We start from the raw sequence: 6000 nt of genomic DNA, 5'->3' as shown, positions 1-6000 counted from the left end.
CTTGGGATGTGCGTTTTGATTTCATGCGCCTTCGCAGGGAGTTTCCTAACACTCGGTTGGTTTGGTCGGATATTGTGGCTCGCACTGTGTGGCGCGAGGCTAGATCTGTTGACCAAATCAATAGAGCGAGGGTTAAGGTGAACAAGGAGGTGGGGAAGTTCTTTGTGAGGAATGGGGGTTTGGTCGTTAGTCATCTGGCGTTTCCTTTGTGGCGATGGCGTTCTTCTCAATGCTGTAGGGATAGATTTGTGGTTTCTCGGTTTGGAGGACGGAGTGCGAATGTGTGAATGGAGAGCGGTAAGGCCCCTGGGTGGCTGAGGTCAGCTGGGTTTAGGCCCAGAGTCTATAAGTAGCGGATGGGGTGGCAGCTCAGCTAGATGGTGCCTCGGACACAATATTAAGGGCTATGGTTGAAATGTTACCGTCAAGGATCTCTAAAGCATGATGTCTGTTTTTTTTTTTTTGCTCAATTTTGGAATGTTTATGATCGTTATTTAATAAATGTTATTTTGTTAATAAAGGTCGGGCTCGGCCATTTTACCCCAACAAACTAGATTGTGTTTTGTTCTGAGGTAAAGTGGGTTTAAAGGGGTTGGGGTAATGGTAAGTAGTATGGTTAGCTCTTAGCTACCCTAGTCATGTTTTTTGCCATGCAGTGGTGCTGTAGCAGAAGTAGAATGTAACTGATATGTTCACATCCAGAGCTGATATTTTGGTGTAAGGAAGTCAGGAACAGTCCACCCCACATGCATGCTGGACTCGGGGCCAGCCCTACCATGGGTCCCGGTGGGACCATTGGACCCATGAGGCAACAAATCAGGAGCATGTGCCTGGGGTAGGATGTGCGACATGGAGAGGCATGGTCACAATGTTGAGGGGGGAGGGAGCTTGAGGGTTCGTTGAACTCTGGCCTTCTCTGCTGCAGAAGTTGCAGGCTTTTGTTCTCTCTGCTGGCCCACCCACTACCTGTAGCACAGAGCCAATAGGGTTTTGGAGCACTTCCTTTGGCTCTGAAATAGGTGACTTATAGGTGATGGGCAGGGGCAGAAGTCCTCTGACGGCTGCTGCCGCTTCATTCTCCCCATCATCCCTGGTGTCGGTCTACAGGCAGCGGGTGACAACCTACTCGGTGCAGCAGTCCATGTCAAAATTGTCCCTGAATGGCATTTTCGAAAAGTGGTCCCCCGGGGGGGGGGGGGGGACAGTGTGTCAATTTCCCCCCTGGGCCGCTCTGATGACCCATAAAAGAGACGCACCACTTCACTCAGGCTGTGCACACCCTCCGTCCCCTCTCCGGCTAAAACAACAGGCAGGTGCCAGTAGCTAAGCGGACTCTTTAGCTCACTTTGCATGGAAAAGATAGTTTTGGGTGCAAGTTTGTAGCCTGTCTAGCATCCGCTGGTGGTGATGGTCGGGGCGGCGGTCTGCTTGTTTACCTCACCAGCCTGTGTATGCTCTGGGACTGTGCCACTGTGAATGTTACAGGGTGACTTCAGATGTAAGTAGGCACTACTGATGCAATGGGGAACTCCTAATGTGAAGGTGGTGGGGGGACTACTTACAGTGGGGATCGAAAGTTTGGGCACCCCAGAAAAAAATGTGTATTAATGTGCATAACGAAGCCAAGTAAAGATGGAAAAATCTCCAAAAGGCATCAAATTACAGATTAGAAATTCTTATAATATGTCAAAAAAGTTAGATTTTATTTCCATCATTTACACTTTCAAAATTACAGAAAACAAAAAAATGGTGTCTGCAAGAGTTTGGGCACCCTGCAGAATTTATAGCATGCACTTCCCCCTTTGCAATGCTGAGACCTGCCAGTGTCATGAATTGTTCTCAATCATTGTCTGGGAAGACCACGTGATGTCAATCTCAAAGGTTTTAAATGCCCAGACTCATCTGATCTTGCCCCAACAATCAGCACCATGGCTTCTTCTAAGCAGTTGTCTAGAAAACTGAAAGTGAAAATAGTTGACGCTCACAAAGCTGGAGAAGGCTATAAGAAGATAGCAAAGCGTTTTCAGATGTCACTATCCTCTGTTCGGAATGTAATTAAGAAATGGCAGTCATCAGGAACAGTGGAAGTTAAAGCAAGATCTGGAAGACCAAGAACAATATCAGACATAACAGCTCGCAGGATTGTGAGAAAAGCAATTCAAAACCCACGTTTGACTGCACGATCCCTCCAGAAAGATCTGGCAGACACTGGAGTTGTGGTACACTATTCCACTATAAAGAGATACTTGTACAAATATGGTCTTCATGGAAGAGTCATCAGAAGAAAACCTCTTCTACGTCCTCACCACAAAAATCAGCGTTTGAACTTTGCAAATGAACATATAGACAAGCCTGATGCATTTTGGAAACAAGTTCTGTGGACCGATGAGGTTAAAATAGAACTTTTTGGCCGGAATGAGCAAAGGTACGTTTGGAGAAGAAAGGGCACAGAATTTAATGAAAAGAACCTTTGTCCAACTGTGAAGCATGGGGGTGGATCAATCATGCTTTGGGGTTGTATTGCAGCCAGTGGCACAGGGAACATCTCACGAGTAGAAGGAAAATGGATTTAATAAAATGTCAGCAAATTTTGGATGGTAACTTGATACCATCTGTGAAAAAGCTGAAGTTAAAGAGAGGATGGCTTCTACAAATGGATAATGATCCTAAACACACCTCAAAATCCACGGGGGATTACATCAAGAGGCGTAAACTGAAGGTTTTGCCATGGCCTTCACAATATCCTGACCTCAACATAATTGAAAATCTATGGATAGACCTTAAAAGAGCGGTGACAGACAGCCCAGAAATCTCAAAGAACTGGAAGACTTTTGTAAGGAAGAATGGGCAAAGATACCTCAAACAAGAATTGAAAGACTCTTGGCTGGCTACAAAAAGCGTTTACAAGCTGTGATACTTGCCAAAGGGGGCAGTACAAGATATTAACTCTGCAGGGTGCCCACATTTTTGCAGACGCCATTTAATTTTGATAGTGTAAATGATTGAAATAAAATCTAACTTTTTTTGACATATTATAAGAATGTCTAATCTGTAATTTGATGCTTTTGAGATTTTTCCATCTTTCCTTGGCTTCGTTATGCACATTAATACAAATTTTCGATCTCCACTGTATATAGTTAAAGTTAATATAATTCTCTATTTAGGATATTTGAGATAGAGGTGGAAGATATAATCCTCACAGCCATAACAGCTGTCGCAGCGGCAGCTGTGTTTGTAGCCCAGGATATAAATCCGAAACGTTAGACGCAGACAGCTTGGTGTCTTCAGGAAACGTACCATCTTGGATGACCTGTCTAAAAATGACATTAAGGAGATGTTTAGGCCGAGTCGCCAGGGGGTCATGGAGGTATACCAACTAATAGCCAATGACCTAGAACCACTGTCAGCAAGAAACCACGCAACCATGGAAGAGTGGCAAGAGTTGAAGGTTGGATTTTTTCAACAAGGAGGGATGCCTAATTGCCTGAGAGCCATAGATTGTACTCATATTGCGCTGATACCACCACACAATAGGGAGGAGCAGTTTCGCAATAGACAATGCTAACATTCCTTAAAATGTGCAAGTTGTGGTGGACTCCCACCAGCACATTATGATCTGGGTTTCCCGGAAGTTGCCACGACAGCCATGTAATCGATTTTCCCTGGCTCAATTCCAGGACACATGCCCTTTTCTGCCGCTGAGCCAAATTCATTACGATGTGAGCATGCAGACAACAATTCAGACTACAATCTCCATCGTCTTCCAACAGCAAAGAGGAAAAGCTTTATTCAAATCACAGTTTTATAGCCAAAGTGACATAAGCAAGCATCATATATGGGTGTATCGGATTGGCTCATCCACATATGGTGTTCTCTTGTGACGTCTATTCTTGGCCACGAGGCAAACACTCAGTCGCCATATTCTTTTGGTTGATGGGAGGGGTAGGAGTTGGTTGACAAGAGCATGCATTTCCCATCAAGCCCTGGGAGGATTTTAACTCTGTATTTTAGTATTCTGTGACAATACAGTATTATTTTTCCTTGAATGAAAGTCATAACATATATATCAAGAAATAAAAGAAATGTAAGCAATATTTGAGTGGTTAGGAGAAAGATAACAAACACAATATAATAATTTTATCAACTCCATCACAGCCATATCCTGCGACAGTCGGCTCTCTTTGATCGATTTGAACAAGGAAACATGCCCGAGGGCTGGCTGGTGGGTAAGTAAATGTAATTTTATGTATACATAAATTAAATATATATATTTAATTTAGAATATTTATTAGAGACGGAAAAACAAATTATCTTTCATTATCTTCACTGTGAATTGAAGAAGGTACGATGGGTTGTGCGGATGATTTTTATCTTCTTAAAAGTGTATTTCAACTCAAATGTGGAACTTCCGCTTATCTGTCTTCTTCCTTGTTTTTGAAAGGTCCAGTTCCACACTTCTTGTAAACTGGGCCGCTGCCAAGTCTCCTGGAAGTTCGTCCCTCTTCTCTTATTTCCACCACCGTACCAATAAGAAAGTGCAGCGCACTTTGCACATGCACAGTAGGGAACCGGCTGTGAAGCCGAAAGGCTCCACTGCTTGTTCCCTTACCAAGAATGGACACGGTTGCACCAGACAGACGATCCAAACATTCGGCTGTGGTGCATACATCACAGGCTCCCTGGACAGTTAAGTGTCCATATTTTAAAAGTCAGATGCTGCAGTATTTGTAGCTACTGAATTTAAATTTTTCTTCGTGGGGGGCCGAGCCGACCTGCCGCCGTAAAACTCCGGCGGCTGGTTGGTTAATAACTGTGTTAATAACTGTGTGAAAAGCAAACAATGATTGCTCATTTCTAGTACTAGGAAGGGTGGGGGAGACAAGTAGTATAAACTACTGATCTATTTTTGTAAGTGTGAGTACTTTACCTACCATGTATTACTTTCACCTATAGTAAGGATAACCTATAGGTACTGTAAATATCACGTTTAGGAGCTATTTACTATACATGCAGCCTGTGACGTCACCAGTGCATGCTCTGACAATGAAGGGCATACCTTTGCCATTCCTCCAGAGCCGTGCCACAAACGGCTGCTCACAAGTGCATGCACGTGAGTGACATCATCACCAGCTTGTCCAATCAGATGCCCGTAGTCCCTGGACCTGGAAGGAAGACCGGGTGAAGATGGAAACCCCTGCAGTGGCACAAGAGTTGTCTTTTCTTCAGGTAAGTCTGTCATAATGTGCTAGTATTTGATGCATGGACTTACAGTCTCCAATGTTTCGGATTGAGAAATTAGTGATTTCCATTTATGTGATTGATCAAATTCTAAGGATTATTTAGCCTGCAGGGGACAGTTGCAGCATCTAATCCAACTAAAAAATTAAATTAACAATTTTTTTTATTTAACCACTTTAGCCCCGGACCATTATGCAGGTAAAGGACCAGGCCCCTTTTTGCGATTCGGCACTGCATCACTTTTACTGACAATTGCGCGGTCGTGCGACGTGGCTACCTAACCCATTCCCTTCCCAGAATTCTCCCCCCCCATTCTCCCAATCTTCCCATCCCCCCTCTTTTTTCTCCCCCTCTTTTTTCTTTCAAACATTATCCACACCCCCATTCAACCCCCTTCCCCCCCCCTCTCTCTTCCTCCTCTCCTTTCTTCACTCTCTTTCCTTACACAAGCTTTCTCGATTCTTGCTTGTGCTTTGTTTGTTGATCTACCCAAATCCCCCTTTTTCTTTTTTTCTTTTGTGTTTTCTATTTTTAAATCTTCCTTAATCTTCACCTATTCCATCCTTCTTTTTGCTTTATCCCTTTCTGGGGCCCATCCTATTACCCACTGTCTCCTGTTCTAGTCCTTTCCACTTCTCATTTCCCAACTCTTTATCATGTGCTATGTATATTATATATTTTTTGCTTGTTGTTTATTATATACTCTGTAAATATCTTTTAGACCCTCCTGAAGAAGCGGTTTAACCGCGAAACCGGTCGAGG

This window comes from Rana temporaria, chromosome 1, assembly GCF_905171775.1.
Source record: "Rana temporaria chromosome 1, aRanTem1.1, whole genome shotgun sequence".
NCBI lineage: Eukaryota > Metazoa > Chordata > Amphibia > Anura > Ranidae > Rana > Rana temporaria.
Note: the sequence above shows the minus strand (reverse complement) of the source record.